This window comes from Pongo abelii, chromosome 2, assembly GCF_028885655.2.
Source record: "Pongo abelii isolate AG06213 chromosome 2, NHGRI_mPonAbe1-v2.0_pri, whole genome shotgun sequence".
In the NCBI taxonomy this organism is placed as follows: Eukaryota; Metazoa; Chordata; class Mammalia; order Primates; family Hominidae; genus Pongo; species Pongo abelii.
Genome location: NC_085928.1, coordinates 85625084 through 85642677, shown reverse-complemented (window position 1 = coordinate 85642677; position 17594 = coordinate 85625084). Strand labels below are relative to the sequence as shown.

The window sequence follows — 17594 nt, the reverse complement described above, 5'->3', positions numbered from 1 at the left end:
TTATTATTTTTAATGTATTTTTTTCTCCCACTACGGTGAGAAGCTACCCAGTAGAGATTCCCACCAACACACACACACACACAAAGGATCCTTCCACGTAGATACATAAATTTCCATTGTCCTAGTTAGCATAGTTTCATCTTCTATTAAGGTTTTCAAGGCAGGGTCTTAAATGCTGACTTGGAGCCTTAAGGAGCAGTAAAAACATTAAACATGGAGTTGTTTTTCCTCAAAATTCAACTGTGAAATATTTAAACCCTGGGAAAAAAAAAGAACTTTTGTGAATTTTAATCTCATGGTATTGCTAGCATATGGGCAACTTCAGAAATAAGACAATGACTTGTTTCAAAACAAATTTGATTTTTGATAGACTTAAATATTCTCTGCCCACACCATCCCAGCTGTCTGCTGGGTTGATTGGTCAGTCCATACTGGGGTTTATGGGATTAAGATTGTTTTAACAAAAGCTATGAGTTTTTTTTATTTAAAAAAATGTTTTTTAAGCTATGCTTATATAGTGATCAGACATATGTGTCCTTATATGATTTTAAGAATTACCCTCCAAAGTAGGCAGACAAAATACAATTGATTTTGTTTACAGATGAGGAAATTGAGGCTCAGTGGAGTTAAGTGATGTGCCCAGAGTAGTGTATCTGGAACTACAATTCAGGCCTCCTGACTCTTACACCTATTATTCAGTTTTATAATACAAAATTGCTTCACCTGCTTCTAGGAAAAGAGCATTTATCTGAATTCCATATCATGTGTTGATGTCCCATTGTCCTGATGAATAGCCTCTAACTTTGTTCTGTCAATACTAATCTCCTTTTACTATAAGCAGTTAAAAGTAGCCATGCAGCAGCCTGAATGTTTTCCTGCCTATATATTTCTTCCACCAAATATTCTTGTTCCTCATTCTTAAATTCTGCCTTCCATAAAGCCCTAGGACATGGACACAATGCAGCTAAGTTCTTTACAACAGAATAACCAGGATGGCCTTTAGTCCAGTTTCCAATGTCTTGATCTTCATTTCCATCTAAGAACTCATCAGAATGGCCTTTACTGTTCATATTTCTGTCAACATTCTGGTCACACAAATTAAGTAATCTCTAAGAAGTTTCAGACTTTTCCTAGTCTATCCTTCTCCTGAGTCCTCACCAGAATCACTCTTAACATTCTGTTTACGAAAATTCAGGCTTTTTCTAGCTTGTTCTTCCAAAGTCTTTCAGCCTCTACCAGTTACCTAGTTCTCAAGCTAATTCTACATTTTCAAGTATCTGCTATATCAACAACCACACTTGTTGGTACCAATTTTCTGTCTTAGTCCTTTTCTGTTGCTATAACAGAATACCTGAGACTGGGTAATTTATAGTGAACAGAAATTTATTTGGCTCATGATTCTGGAGACTGGGAAATCCAAAAGCATGGCACCAGCATCTGTGAGGGCCTTCTTGCTGTGCCATAATATGGCATAGGGCATCACATGGTGAGAAAGCAAGTAAGTGCAGGTCAGCTTAACTGACCTCTTTTTATAAAGTCAACAGTCCTGTCATGAGGGCCCTATCCTAAAGACTTTGTCTAATCATAGTTACCTCACAAAGGCTCCACAACTAATCAACATGTGAGTGTGGGGATTACGTTTTCTTTATTTTTATTTATTTATTTATTTGAGACAGAATTTTACTGATCTCGGCTCACTGTAACCTCTGCCTCCCAGGTTCAAGCGATTCTCCTTCCTCAGCCTCCTGAGTAGCTGGGATTACAGGTGCCTGCCACCATGCGCAGCTAATTTTTTGTATTTTTAGTAGAGATGGGGTTTTGCCATGTTGGGCAGGCTGGTCTTGAACTCCTGACCTCAGGTGATCTACCTGCCTCGGCCTTCCAAAGTGCTGGGATTACAGGCATGAGCCACCATGCCTGGCCAGGATTATGTTTTCTACACATGAAATTTGAGAAACACATTTAAACCATAGTACCCTCATTTGAATTATTTCAGAATTTTTTAGTTTGCAGTATATTTGAGTTCTCTTTGGCCACCCATTTGATTGACCAGATTTAAACATTCTTTAATCCAAATATTCATGAAAGCCTATTTAAGGGACATACGGATGTGTACATGAAACCCATATCTCAACCCCTCCTCTCCCCTCTTATCATGACCCCAAGACAGAACACACTCAAGATAGACAAAGCTCTCACTCTGGAGTTCCTTCCCCTAAGGAGTGGTTTGACTTATGGATAGTGCTATGTTAATGGCACTTTCTGAACCATTGACTTGGTTCCCTATATTTTCCATCCAAGGGAAAGCCAAAGGTGTATCATTGGTTCTTAGGGCCCTACTCTAATGGCTGGTTATAAAGCCAAAGATGCAGCCACAATCTATTCCAGGGCTCAGAACTTAAGGTATCTCTCCCTACTTCTCTCCATTGGAAAAGAACTAGCTTTTCATAAGTCCCAACCCAAATCATTTTATCAGAATCTGAAGGGTTTATCTCTTACTGGATTTTTTTTCCAGTCAGCAGATAATATTAATGCATCAATTATTTCATCTTAATTAAGAAGACACGTTTAATAAATCACAATGATCATCTGGTTCTTTTCTATTGACCAATACAAAGTTGCAGACTGACATGTAATATAGAGCTAAGACACAATTGCTACCTCTATATTGCACATTAGCATTATTTTGGTTTATTATTCCAGCTGTCAAAGACAATCACAAACAACTTAAAGAATTACCTCCTACAAATCTTCCACCTATCTCAAGACTAGAATTCCTTTCAGGTGAATTTTCTCTTATTTAAGTTAGAGATTTTTTTAAATTATGATGACTACAGATAAAAGCAATATGTTATATTTTTAATTTTTTTTTCCTTTCCAACTTTTGAAAGTCTCTGCTTTGGGGCAGAAACTGTGGGGTTTTCTAGGTATAAAATCATATTGTTCATGAAGAGAGGTAATTTGACTTCCTTTCTTCCTATTTTGATGCCTTTTATTTCTTTCTCTTGCCTGATTGCTCTGGCTAGGATTTCCAGTACTATGTTGAATAGGAGTGGTGAGAACAGGCATCCTTGTCTTGTTACAGTTCTCAAGGAGAATGCTTCTAGCTTTTGCCCATTCAGTATGCTCTTGGCTGTGGATTTATAATAGATGACTCATTATTTTGAAGTAGTTTCCTTTGATGCCTAGTTTGTTGAGGATTTTTAACAAGAAGGGATGTTGAATTTTATCAAAAAGCCCTTCTTGTGTCTATTGAGATGATCATATGATTTTGGTTTTAGTTCTGTTTATGTGATGAATCACATTTATTGATTTACACATGCTGAGCCAACCTTGCATCCCAGGAATAAAACTTACTTGATTGTGTTTGATTAGCTTTTTGATGTGCTGCTGGATTCAGTTTGCTAGTGTTTTGTTGAGGATTTTTGCATCCATGTTCATGAGGGATATTGACCTGAAGTTTTCTATTTTTGTTATGTCCCTGCCAGGTTTTGGTATCAGAATAATGCTGGCCTCATAGAATAGAATGAGTTGGGGTGGAGTTCCTCTTTCTCAATTTGTTGGATTAGTTTTAATAGGATTTGTACCAGCTCTTCTTTACACATCTGGTATAATTCAGCTGTGAATCTGTGTTGTCCAGGGCTTTTCCTGGTTGGTAGGCTTTTTATTACTGATTCGATTTCAGAACTCATTATTGGTCTCTTCAGGCTTTTCAATTTCTTCCTGATTCAATCTTGGGAGGTTGTATGTTTCCAGGAATTTACCCATCTCTTGTAGGTTTTCTAGTTTGTCTGCATAAAGGTGTTTGTAGTAGTCTCTGAGTATTTTTTGTATTTCTGTGAGGTCAGTAGTAATGTCCCCTTTGTCATTTCTAATTGTGTTTATTTGGATCTTCTCTCTTTTTTCTTTATTAGTCTAGCTAGCAGCCTATTGTCCTCTTCTTTCAAAAAACAAACTCTTGGTTTCACTGATCATTGGTGTCATTTTTTTGCATCTCAATTTCATTCAGTTCAGCTTTGATTTTTCTTATTTCTTTTCTTCTGCTGTCTTTGGGGTTGGTTTGCTCTTGTTTTTCTAGTTCTTGTAGGTATGATAATAGGTTGTTAATTTGAGATATTTCTAATTTTTGATGTGAGCATTTAATGCTATAAACTTTCCTCTTAAGATTGCTTTACATGTGTCTCAGAGATTCTGGTATATTATAGCTTTGTTCTCATTAGTTTCAAAGAATTTCTTGATTTCCCCCGTAATTTCATTGTTTACACAAAAGTCATTCAGGAGCAGGCTGTTTAATTTCCATGTAATTGTATGGTTTTGAGAGATCATCTTAGTATTAATTTCTGTTTTTATTGTGCTGTGGTCCAAGAATGTGTTTCTTATGATTTGGAGTATTTTTTAGTTTGTTGAGAATTGTTTTATGGGTGAGTGTCTGGTTGATTTTAGAGTGCATGCCACATGCAGAAGAGAACATACATTGTATAGATGTCTTTTACACCCATTTAGTCAAGTGTCAAGTTTAAGTCCCAAATATATTTGTTAGTTTTCTGCTTCCCTGATCTGTCTAATACTGTCATTGTGATGTTGAGGTCCCCCACTATTATTGTGTAGTTATCTAAGTTACCTCCTAGGTATGTAAGAACTTGTTTTATGAATCTAGGTGATCCAGTGTCTGACCGTATTGTGAAATTCTTATAGTGAGTTATTTAGCTCTATCAGATCAGTTTGGTTGAGCTCTTGTATCATTTTATTGGATTCCTTAGATTCCTTGGATTGGGTTTCAACTTTCTCCTGAATCTCAGTGATCTTTGTTACTATCCAGATACTGAATTCTGTGTCTGTCATTTCAGCCATTTCAGCCTGGTTAGGAACCATTGCTGAAGAGCTAGTGTGATTGTTTGGAGGTAAGAAGACACTCTGGCTTTTTGAGTTGCCAGAGTTCTTGAGCTGGTTATTTCTCATCTGTGTGGGCTGATGTTCCTTTAATATTTGACGTTGCTGTCCTTCGGATGGGGTTTTTTTGCTTTTGTATTCTTCAGTGCCCTTGAGGGTTTGACCCAGTTGACTGGCTTTGTTCCTGGTTCATTTCAGGGTGCCAAGACTCAGCTCAGCACTCCTAGGCTGTGTGCTCTAACCCTGGAGGGCTGGGACCAAGCCTACAGCTTTACTCTCTGGCCCCTCGAGGTTAAGCACCTGCTGTGTTGGAGGGGCTGAGGTGTTCCCACTCCACTGGTAAAAATGCTCTGATGGGGTGCTGGCAAAAGCACTTCATTGGGGTGGTGGCAGCAGGGCCCATGCTCATGTGCATGTATGCCGGCAGTAGTGGGGTGGTAGAGACCACATGCGTGTGCTCACTCCAGCAGCATTGATGTGGTGGTGTCTGTGTGCATATGCTAATGGCAACAGTGGTGTGGGAGGGTGTGCACACACCAGCAAATGCAGGGTGGTGACATCCATATGCACACATGTACAGTACAACTGCACTGGCAGGGGCAGGGCAGCAGTGGCGAGGTTCACATGTGCACTGGTGGCAATAGCATGGTGAGGTCCACACATGCTGGCAAAGCAGTGGGAGGAGGCTGTGGGCAAGTGCACATCCTCTGGGACCCATCTACTGAAGCTCTCTGACAGTTAGGCGGGGACTACCAGCAAAGAATCTATGGTGATGGCTGCCAGAAAGTGCATCCAAGGCTGCGCTGCAAGCAGATACAGCCAGGCAGGGACCACAGGAGAGGCCAACAAACAGGGGGCTGCTCAGATCAGACTGGTCCTGTCCCACAGGCAAGACCACCCTGCTTTGTCTAGGTCCAAGAGTCAACAAAAGCCAAAGCCACCTAGAGGAGCATGGCAAGCCTTGGGGTATGACATCCCTGGCCATGCTCCACTGTAGCCATTCCCACGCCAAACCCTCTGGGCTCCACACAGTCTAGAGTTCTGTCCCTGCCACCTCTCCAAGCAGCTGTCCCTGTCAGCTCAAATGTTCATGGGGGTCATAGGGTCTCCTGCAGCTAGGATTCTGAAGATCCATGGTGAGAGTAGGCCACTCCTTGCCTATTTAACTCACTCCTTCCCCAGGAGCCACTGAAGGCCAGGAATAAGTCCTGGTACTCAGCAGCCCTGTGCAGGGTTCCTACCTTACTCCCCCTGCAGCTCAGGGTTTGCATCCTCCCTCCGTCTATTCTCAATGCCTTCCTTCCGAAGTTCTGCTCAGAGTGTGCCAGTCTTCTCTATCTGGTCTTTTTGTGGAAGATGTTCTTCCTGCCTGCATATAGTTGGCCATCTTGGTTCTTCTGCCTGAAAATTTATAAGAGTGTGGATTTTAAGTGTTATGGCCTAGAAATAGGAGGCATGGCATGCCAAGCAGGCCATGTAAGGAAACCTCAGGAAGCCTCAGTGTGGTCAGAAGACAGAGTAGCAGAAACAAGGGCCCTTTCAGGTAGATTTTAAAGAGACAGTTCTGATACTAAGCTGTAGCAACAGCATTCATTACCAAAGTGCATTTTCCTGTTCATGGAATCACTCAATGCATGGCACAAACTGCCATTTTTTCACTCATTTAACAAATCTTTACTGTGTGACTACTCTGTGCCAGGCACTGTTTTAAGATAGATAGATAGATTATGTATGTGTGTGTGATATCTATACATATGTATATATGTGTATATATGTATATATGTGTATATATATGTATATATATGTATATGTGTATATATATGTATATATATGTATATGTGTATATATATGTATATATATATGTATATATATGTGAGTCTATTAAACCTCTTTTTCTTTATAAATTTATATATATAAACTCTTCCTTTGGAAGAGTTTATAGTCTAGCTAGAGAGAGAGATAAATATATCAATATTCATTGTTAAATTGGAGTAGGAATAAATGACTAAAAGCAGTGATTGGAAGCAGGAAGTGTTGGAGAGCGAGGCTGGGAATTGCAATTTTATATATGAGGGTCATGGGAGGCCAAATGGAGAAGGAAATGGTGTGAGCAAAAACTGAAAAGACATACAGATATGTAGGGAAAGAGCAATCCAGGCAGAGAAGTTAGGAAGTGCAAAGTTCCTGAGGCTAGAGAATGCTTGGTGAGTTTTACAAACAAGGAGAGGACAATAAAGTGGCTGGGGAGGAATCGGTGTGTTGTAGAGCAGTAGTGGACAGATGAGGTCAGAGTGGAGCTCAGGATCATACCATGTAAAGTTCCAACAGGCACCAAAAAGTCTTTGAGTTTGTGTCTGGATGAGATGTGAACTACTAAAAGATTTGAGTGGAGGAATTACATGGTCTGTCTTAATTTTAAGAGAATCACTCTTGTGCCCATGTGTTCATGTAACAAACACTTATTGAGCATATACTTAGCATCAAGCTTGACGCCAGGAATTGGGGACACAAAGTTAAACAAAATTTGGCTTCTTCTTTCAGTTCACGGAATCTGCTGCAGCTATTTATACAGGTTACTGTGAAAATGAGTTAAATGTCTTATTTAATTCAGTACATGGGCAAGGACCACGGGTTGTGAGTGAGTGAGGCTGTAGTTTGATTCCACTGCTGAGTGCCTCAACCATTCCCATATATTGCCTTCTGTTTGCTTGGTGCCAAGCCCATTTTTCACAGGCTCATCCATTACTTTCCCTAATCTGACTAATAATTTCTTTCTTATGGCTGAATCAAGGCTGGTATATATTCAAGTTAAAAGTGTTTTGTATCAAAATGTATTTCATCAGATTTCAAAAAGCCAAGTTCTCTCTGTAAAGAGAAATGCAAATTATCCAAAGGAATCTTATGATCATTTGCAACTGTGGGTTGCTTTATTGAGCAGCATGCAAGTAAGGAATGCTAAAATCATTTCTGCTTCCCCTCCCCACTCTCTCCAAGTTGGTAATTAAATCACTATATGTGAATCTTGAAGCAGAATGAATGTTCTCAGGCCAATTTGGGGATAAATTATCTGGTAAAAGAAACCAAAACCAGCCTCCCTAATAACGTCCACAACACAAAGTCACTTCTTACTGTTACTGTGTCTGTGACGTAATTTACAAAATTCCTTTTTGCCAAGAGGGGACTAAGTGGGCGTGCTCTTCATACCCAGGTTATTAGTCAGCTTTTGCTATACAGCAAGCTATCACTAAGTCTCAGCAGCACACAGTAATCAGCAATTATCTCTGTTCAAGTTGGGCAGTTGAGCTGGTGTCTCTGCTTCAGGGTGTGGGTTGTGCTCAAATCTACTGAGGCCCAGACTGAAAAACTGGAGCATGTTCCTCTCACTGTAGACATTAGAAGCTCCCAGTATAGTGAGTGGAAAGGTGTCCCCACACCCTACAAAATGATATGTCCATGTTCTAACCCCTTGATATGGTTTGGCTGTGTCCCCACCCAAATCTCATCTTGAATTTTAGCTCCCACAATTCCCAAGTGTGGTGGGAGGGACCTGGTGGGAGGTAATTGAATCACAGGGGTGGGTCTTTCCTATGTTGTTGTTGTGATAGTGAATAAGTCTCATGAAATCTGATGGTTTTATAAAGAGGAATTCCCCTGCACATGCTCTCTCTTCCCTGCCACCGTATAAGATGTTACTTGCTCCTCCTTGCCTTCCACCATGATTGTGAGGCCTCCCCAGACATGTGGAACTATGAGTCAATTAAATCTCTTTTCTTTGTAAATTACCCAGCCTTGGGTATGTCTTTATCAGTAGTGTGAATATGGACTAATACACCTTTTGAACCTGTAAATGTGATCTTATTTAGGAAAAAAAGTCTTCTATAGGTTGAATGTTTGTTTCCCCCAAATTCATATATTGAAGCCTTAACCCTCAATATGATAGTATTTGAAGGTAGGGCCTTTGGGAGATAATTAGGTTTAGATGAGGGTGGAGCTTCCATGATGGCATTGGTGGCCTTTTAAGAAGAGGGAGAGACATGAGTGCTCTCTCTCTCTCTCTCTTCAACTATGTGAGGCTATGGCAAGAAGGTGGCCATCTACAAACCAGAAAGAGGGTCTTCACAAGACATGGCATCTGCTAGCACCTTGATCTTGAACTTTTTAGCCCCCAGAAGTATGAAAAATAAATATCTGTTGTTTAAGTCACCAAGTCTATGGTATTTCATTATAGCAGCCCAAGCTAACTAAGACAGTGTCTTTGTAAATGTAATTAAGTCCAGGATCTTAAGATGAGATAATCATTTGCAATCTATGTGAGTACTATATCCTATGACCAAGTAAGTGTTCTTATAAGATACAGAAGAGAAGATGGTACAAGGAGGCTGTGGAAAGATAAAAACAGAGATTAGAATTAGGCAAGCACAAGCCAAGGAACACACTTTGCAGGGAGAACAGCTTTGTTGACCTCTTGATTTTGGACTTCTGGCCTCCAGAACAGTGAAAGAATTTCAGTTATTTTATACCATCAAGTTTGCAATAATTTGTTACAGCAACCACAGAAAATCAATACACAGAGGGATGAATAGAAACATATGAAGATCATACAACATAAGCTTGGAATCCAGACACTGTCCCTTTTACCTACCTACCTTCCATTAGCCAAAACCTGTCACCAGGAGAAGCCCAGTACCCATGAAGCTGGGATGTACACTACTCCTATGGAGTCAGGGAGGAGTGAAAGCAAGTGATTTTTTGCTGAATAATAATCTACCACACTTTGTTTTGTTTCTTTGGTAGCATTTGCCCACTAGGTCTTCCTTCCAAATCTAGGATTCCAGAAGACAACTCAGAACTTACCTGGGGATTTCTGGACATAGAAACTAGTGTTCTAAGATAAAAGGACAATGGATGAATCATAGGAAGTTCAGTGGATAAGAGCCAAGTTCCCAAAGAGGAAATGGTAAGGATCTGTAAGCCTCAACTAGCCTCCCGTCACTGCACAGATCTCCAACACTTTAGATACAAAAGATACACCATGTAAATATACCTCTCCTAAAGCATTGGCCCTGAATGCTGTGCTCTTTGATCCTGGTGAGCTGAGCTGAAAGTTGCTGAGAGGACTGTTTTCTAACCTCTTTCCTTTTGACTCATCTTTTTTAGAATGGGCCTTGGACCACCTGTATTGGAATTACTTAGGGTGTGATATGGTTTGGCTGTGTCCCCACCCAAATCTCATCTTGTTTTGTAGCTCCCATAATTCCCACATGTTGTTGGAGGGACCTGGTGGGAGATAATTGAATCATGGGGGTAGTTTCTCTCCTACTGTTCTCATGGTAGTGAATAAGTCTCATGAGATCTTATGGTTTTATAAGGGGAAATCCCTTTCACTTGGCCCTTATTCTCTCTTGACTGCTGCATATAAGGCATATAAGATGTGCCTTGGCCAGGCGCAGTGGCTCATGTCTGTAATGTCAGCACTTTGGGAGGCCAAGGTGGGTGGATCACGAGGTCAGGAGATTGAGACCATCCTGGCTAACACAGTGAAATCCCATCTCTACTAAAAATACAAAAAAAAAAATTAGCCGGGCATAGTGGCAGGCACTTGTAGTCCCAGCTACTCGGGAGGCTAAGGCAGGAGGATGGCATCAACCCAGGAGGCAGAGCTTGCAGTGAGTAGAGATTGTGCCACTACACTTCAGCCTGTGCGACAGAGCGAGACTCCGTCTCAAAAAAAAAAAAAAAAAAAAAGATGTGCCTCTTGCCTTCTGCCATGATTGTGAGGCCTACCCAGGCATGTGGAACTGTGAGTCTATTAAACCTCTTTTTCTTTATAAATTACCCAGTCTCAAGCATGTCTTTATTAGTATCATGAAAATGGACTAATACAGGGTGCTTCTTACAAATGCAAGTTTTTCAATCTACTGCTCACCCCCTGAATCAGAATCTCTGGCAATTTTAACACACATCTCAGAGAATTTTGATGCACACTAATTTAAACATCACTGTTCTCAAACTTTTATACTATCTTGTATATATCACCAGCACCCATTAGCAGATGTGAGTGATCCTGTACTTTCTGGGAATATGAGTTCACCATTCTAAGTCTCTGTGATAGGAAATTTCCTTTAACTCTAGTGTTTTCTCTCTCAAGTTCATGAATATTAACCTTCTATTCTACAATGTGTTTGCTCCGTTGAAGACAAATATTTTCCCCTAGACTTTTGGTTAAATTGAGGCTTAACAGTTTTGCTGAGCCAGCAGCTTTGTGCATTGCTCACCATGCCATTCTTCACAGCCTTCTATGTCTTCACCCTGATGCTGGATCACTCTGGTGTTGAGGAGGGGACACATGGGGAGGAGTTCTTCAGAGTCTCTTTTCCAGAGAAATCTAGATATGCTTATGCAAAAAGTACTTGGTATTTACTTTTGGGGGCCTCACAACCCCTTTGAAGCATTTTGAGGGCTCCTAGGTGAGGAGGCCTTAGTCTAAAGTTTACATCAGTGTAGCTAGATGATTCATTTCTATGATGAAAACAATAATAAAGTGATAACTAACATTTACTGAGCACTTACCACATACCAGGCACTGGTCTAAACTTCTTACCTACTTTATCTCATTTCACCTTTGTACTGCCCTGAGGAGTAGGTATCGTTATTAACTCCATTTTATGGTTGGGAAACACAGGCCTTTGAGAGGCCATATAGCTAGCCCCAGTTCAATAACCTCTTTCTCGCAGGCCACATGCTGATTTTGCTCACACCTCCTAGAGTTCCCCTTGCTGAAGACTAAAGTAAAATTACCTGGCCTATTGTCAAACCATACAGATCACCTTAACTTTTCCCCTGAAAGAAGGGGACTCCGGAGAAATAATCAGTAGCCTTGAATACTCTTTGGCTTGACCCATGGGCATCTTGTGGCCATGTCTTACATGTACATTGCTTACCCGTTCATTTTCCTGCACACTATTTACTATTTACATGTTCATTATTTTAACACAAAATTGAGTCTCCAGTGTCCGATGGGGTGACCACCAGTATACAATACATTCATGGTGATAAAAGCAATGAGGAAAATTAGGCAAGTTTAGGAAAAAGAGAGTGTTGAGGTTGGCAGTAACTTTTGAAATAAGATAGGTGTAATGGTTTGGATATTTGACTCTCCAAACCTCATGTTGAAATTTGATCCCCAATATCGGAAGAGGGGCTTAATGGGAGGTATTTGGGTCATGGGGTGAAGCCCTCATGAAGAGATGAATATCCTCCTTGGCAGGGTCGGGAGGGGATGAGTGAGTTCTCACTCTATTAGTTCCTGCAAGAGCTGGTTGTTAATGCTTTTCCCATTTGCCCCGAGAATACTTGCAGGTGGTGCTTGCGGCTGCCGCGTTTACCCCAAAATAACTTTGCCACAAAATATTTCACATTTGTTATTATGTTCACATCACTTTAGTAAATAGACTTTGGAAACAAAAGACATCATTCTATTTATAGCATTCTGTTTTTAGTAGTGGTATTTCCATTTACAAAATACAGTAATTCTCGATGGCTGAAAATGTCAAATCCTAGAAAACATGGCATGCCAGTGATGTTAACATCATTCTTGAACAGTTGTTGGCTGAAGATTCATTGCATGAATCCAGTATTTCTGAAATAGACAATTCTGATCATTCAGATGATCCTGATATTAGTTATTATACGTAACTCCAAGAACAGTTTCTGTATTTTATTTTCACATTGAAAATCAGTCAGATTTACTTCAGCCACAAAGAGTGTGTTTATGTAAAATTACATGAGTGCTGGCAGTGAGCTGCACATTTTATTTTTCTAAACAGGAGAAGGGTTAAAAAGAGCCTGGAGCCTCCCTGCTTGCTCTCTTGCCTCCTCTCTCACCCTGTGATCTCTGCACACGCTGGCTCCCCTTTCTCTGAAACTCCCACCAGGAGCTGATGCTAGTGCCACGCTTCTTGTACAGCCTGCAGAACCATGACTCAAATAAACCTCTTTTCTTTGTAAATTACCCAGCCTTAGGTATTCCTTTATAGCAACACTAAATGGACTAAGACAATAGAGAAGGTCCTTTTGATAAAGTGACACTTGAGCAGAGACCTGAAGGAAGTCAGGAGAGAGCCATGAGGATAACCAAGAACAAGGTTTTCAGCCAGAGGGAAGAGTAAGAGCAAGGCAAGAGCAAAGAGTTCAACTTGGAGGTCCCACATGAAGTGATTAGTGAGGGTGAGATACAGCAGATGAGATCTGAGAACATGGGGAAGGTGGGGGCAGGTTGCATAGGTCCTTATGGCAAGGGCTCTAGATTTCATTAGAAACCATCGGAGGACAAAAGCAGGAGAGAGACATGATAAAACTCATCTTTGTCAAGAATTACTGAGATATTGCATGGAGGACACACTATGGAGAGTACAGGTGAAAGCAAAGAAAAAAGTAAGAACAAGAGTTTGAGCTTTTTGTGTTCCTTTGGCATCTGACCCCCTCCTCAGGAAAATGTTTTCAAGTGTAGAAAAAATACACAGGATTGTGAAGGAAACAGTTATACAAAATGCAGTTAGCAAAATGTTAAAAGAAAACTGCCATTTAGGAAAATATATGTCTCTTCATGAATTTATTAAATAACAGAATCTAGTGGTAAATCCACCATAATTTCCAAAACATGATAAGCACAAATATTTTTCAAAATACTTTCAATATCTGTAATGTATAATTTTTTTATGATTGTTATTTGTAACAAGTCACAGATTCTACTTATAGCACTGTGGTTTGCTACAGGTAGGCATAATTGGAGAAAATGCTCAATTTTAGTTAAAAGCTAGTGAAAATGAAGTGCTTTTTTCAGCCAAGTTCAAAGGACCCCCTGAATTTTATGCATGGACCCAGGTTATAGACCCCTGAGTTAGAATGCTATTGCAATATTCCAAGTAGGAGATGTTTCATGGCTTAGATTATGGTAGGCTTAATGTGATTTAGAGAGCAGTGAGGGAAATCCAGTTCATTCTAATGTACAGTGGCTACTTTTTCAAAAAATCAAATTCCCAAGGCACAGATTCTCTGTCCAAATCCTATTTAGTCCTGAATAACCTTATGTAATATAATTATATATTATATCATATTATATATATCATATAGCTATATTATACATAATATTACATATAATATAATTATATATAATTTATATATAAAATATAATTATATATAATTTATATATAAAATATAATTATATATATATATATTTAGTGGTGGCCTTGTGAGTTAATTGACGGCTAGGTAGTATTTTGTTTTTCTACCGCTATCCCCACAATGCCTGGAACAGTTGTTATACTGTTTTAAAGTAGAATTTAGACCCTGCTTCCAGTCCTGGCTATGTAACTTTTGAAAACTTGTTTGCCCTTCCTATAAAATGAAGGTAGTAAAATGCATTCTCCAAGAATACCAGTACATAAATAACTAACAAAACTTAAGTATGATTTGGCCAAGAAGGTTCAGCAGCAGAGTGCTATAATAGTGCTGCAGTTCATTAGTGATGTCTGTTACGGCCATGAGCACCACATATTCCCCATCCTTAAGCTGGACGATTTAGTCTGTTCAGATAGGGGGATGTTAGGAAATGCTGTCTTGAGAGGACTTGCGGGGTAGGTCTGACTCTGACAGGACAAAGACCCCCATAAATGTGAAAAAGATTGTGTGAAAGTGAGCTGATAAAACCATTAGTTTGCCCAGAACTTTATTGATATGTTAATCTTACCTTAAATCTTACATAAAAACATATTGTATCATTCTTATTGATACTAAGCCATCTTGGCTTTATGTTGAGAGAAGGTATGCTTATTCCAATTCCCTTACCTCCAAATTTTTGTCCCTGGAGATTAAATGTAACTGGGGAAAGGGCAATTTTCTTTGCTGTCTACTGGGCCATTGGTGATTTTTGTTATAAAATGTCATTCTCTCTACCAAGTTTCTACTTTTTACAATTTAAAATGGGCAAATGATCCATGCTCAGGAAGGAAAAAAAAAGACCAGGATCTATTGGAAAGCTTGACATACCCTTAACAATAGCACTGCTACAAGACATTAGTACTGTAGTTTATAAATAATTCATTGATCACATGGCTTTGAATAGTTCCGTCAAACACCACTAGAAGAAGTGGCAAATTATTCTTCAACACAATCATTTGTTTTCATCCATGAAAAATAGTAAGCTTTAGTACCATGGCAAATAAGGACTGAAACTCCAGCCAGGCAATCTGTTAGAAGAAATTTGTTGATCAAAATCTCTGGCATACTTTGTGCAATTGCCTCTTTTGTGCCACCACTGCATGAAGTCAATGTCCCTGTTAATTTTATTAATTTGTAGGTTTGGCAGTCAACCTCAGAAGTGGTTCTAAAATTCTACATCAGGCTCAGGAAATGTTTTCACAAAATCCTAACAAAAGCATAGTTGGAATCAGAGTGTATAGAAAGTCAGCTGTTAGCTGTTTGAGATAAACAGTTATTTTATCATGTTTGGTTTGGTGTATGTCTTTTCATCTGATCGCTATAGAAATAAAAATTTAGTTAGAGATTAGATAGATGGATAGAGACATGTATGATAGATATTGGATAGAGAAGTGAAGCTTGAAAAGAGAAAACGTTCTATTTATCTTTGAATAACTAACATGAAAATGCAGCATACAAAATATCTCTAAATATATCTTAGTCTATTGGTCTCACTTTCCATATAAACATGATGAGTGAAGTTAGAGCAAAGTTCAGGAAGATGAGATGAACAAAACGGATTTCCTCCTGAGTCTTATCCAAACAACCACATGGTTAGACACTAAATCAATGGGAGCACTTTGTATAGGCTGAAGGTTGCCAACTTAGCATGATGGGAATGAACTAAAAGAAGCTGAAAAGTAACTGGAACTAAGAATTCACTACTCTCTCTCCTAAGCGTGTGCCTGTACATAACCCTACTACAATTTCAAGTCAGTTTCCTTTGAGTCAAAAGCCAGTGTGTCTCTTTGCTGCATCTATTACAAGAATGAAGGCCATTCTCAGCAATCTGACTGCCGACATTCCAGAAAACATGGATATCACTATGAAGGGATGCACAGTTAACTATGAAAAGCTTCAGAGAAACCCTGCAGAGGAACTTCAATCACATCAGTGTAGAACTCAGTCTACTCAGAAAGCAAAAGAAGCAGCTCCAGGTTGGCAAATAGTGGGGAAATAGAAAGGAACTGGCTACCATTTGCACTATTTGTAGTCAGGTACAAAACATGATCAAGGGTGTTATACTGGACATTCATTAAAAGATGTCTGTGTATACTCACTCCCCCATCAATGTTGTTATCCAGGAGAATGGGTCTCTTGTTGAAATCCAAAATTTCTTGGGTGAAAAACACATCTTCAGGGTCTGGATGAGGCCAAGTGTTGCTTGTTCAGTATCTCAAGCCCAGAAAGATGAGTTAATCCTTTTTTTTTGAGATGGAATCTTGCTCTGTCGCCCAGGCTGGAGTGCAGTGGCGGGATCTCAGCTCACTGCAAGCTCCACCTCCAGGGATCATGCCATTCCCCTGCCTCAGGCTCCGGAGTAGCTGGGACTACAGTTGCCCGCCACCACACCTGGCCAATTTTTTGTATTTTTAGTAGAGACGAGGTTTCACCGTGTTAACCAGGATGGTCTGGATCTCCTGACCTCGTGATCTGCCCACCTCGGCCTCCCAAAGTGCTGGGATTACAGGCATGAGTCACTGTGCCCGGCTAGGTGAGTTAATCCTTGAAGTAAACATTTAACTTGTTTCAAATTCAATTGCTTTGATTGAACAAATCACAACAGTTAAAAATAAGGCTATCAGAAAATTTGGGGAGGGTATCTATGTCACTGAAAACAGAACAGTTTTGCAGTCTGGTGAATAAGATCTAAGAGTCGTCCAGCTACAGAAACAAGATACTAGATAATTCCTAAGACCTATTTGCAATATTTTAATGATGCAATAAAAGGCCTCTATTCATCTTGGGGGTTGAGGGCAGGGAAAGTCAGTATGAGTCCCTTGTCTTCCAGAATCCTAATCATGTTGGATGCAGTATCATATTGCCCCTGGAACATCAGACTTAAATGAAAAGGATCCAGGCTATGCTCTTGAGTCAGCTATTGTGTAACCTCCAATGAGTCACTCTACTTCTCTTGGCATCCATTATGTATTCTGAAAATGAGGCAGTGGATGAGAGGATCTACTGGGTGCATTTTAGCTCTGAGAATGGGGTGATATACAAAGAGGGGAAGAGCATGGATTTTCATCAAGCCCTCCACTTAAATAGCTTTGTCTAGGAAGTTCTTAGCTTCTTTAAGCCTCAGTTTTCTTATCTGAAAAATTGAGTTAAGTATAGTGTCTAACTTGCAAGGAGATAATTTGGGTAGATCACTTAGATATATCCTAAAAGGTAATATATATCCAATAAATAATAGCTGATATTCTTTGTGCTGCTATTGTTGTTTTGCAATAATGGCTGTGGTTTTAAATGTTTTGAGCCAAAAGATGTTACGGGGAGAATTTAAGTAGGAGGCCAGTTACATAGAAAGAAGGCTATGTATTGGTGAACTGAAGTCATGCCACATGGTGGTTTACTTGACCTTGGGCCAACTCTATAAATCATGGAATATAGGTAGACCATATTACTTATTCTTCTTTGTGGCAGTACTTTTTATGTTTTTAGTA

The 17594-nt window shown here is 39.6% G+C and overlaps 1 pseudogene; it reads left to right on the top strand.

Annotated features, from left to right (window-relative positions):
• Positions 1-15916: 15916 nt before the first annotated feature.
• Positions 15917-16794, top strand: LOC100442000 (large ribosomal subunit protein uL6-like; annotated as a pseudogene).
• The last annotated feature ends 800 nt before the right edge of the window (positions 16795-17594 follow it).